The sequence below is a fragment of the Tarenaya hassleriana genome, unplaced genomic scaffold (genome assembly GCF_000463585.1).
Source record: "Tarenaya hassleriana unplaced genomic scaffold, ASM46358v1 Cleome9, whole genome shotgun sequence".
Lineage (NCBI taxonomy): Eukaryota > Viridiplantae > Streptophyta > Magnoliopsida > Brassicales > Cleomaceae > Tarenaya > Tarenaya hassleriana.
This window is the reverse complement of record NW_010971389.1, coordinates 1,670,432-1,671,119: the sequence shown is the minus strand read 5'-3', so window position 1 is coordinate 1,671,119 and position 688 is coordinate 1,670,432.

Here is a 688-nt window from a genome sequence, read left to right as displayed (position 1 = left end):
ACAAGAAGATACTCATCTATTTCAACAAAAATAAAATGATTTTTGAAAATATAAAAATTGAAATTAAATAGTTTTGGTCAAAGTGATTTTTTTTAATTTAAAATTTTAAAATTAAATGATCTAAATAATATATACTTATATTCGAATTGAATTTGTGTAAAAATTATTTGAATATAATATTTAGAAGAAATCAAGTGGGTACTAAACTAATTACGTCCGGAAAAAAGTGTTGCACCACCAGGATCCAAATAAAACTAATTTAATATGAAAGCTGCTATGATTACACCACTAAATAAATAATATCAGACCAAATAAATTCATTTTCCGTATCCATCTTCGATCGATAAAAAATTCAGAGCCATATTATTCATTTTTTTTAAATACAAAACACATGTTGCAGCATTTCACATTAGTCACTATCTTCGATTATTATAAATTCTTATAGATAAATAATAGCTGTAATATAATTCCGTTATAAAGCCTGCAATAATTACTTTTACGTCGGTTTCATTAATTTAATCCCATTTTAATTTTTCCCTTTAAATCCCATCTCTTCAAACCCGAAAATCCTCCCCCCCCCCCCCCCCCCCCCCTTCCCCCCATTCCCCTTGTTGGGAATGAGGAAAATCGGGGAATGAGAGAAAAACGAGATTGTTTGGGTTTCGCATTTTTGGTTCGCGGCCAGACC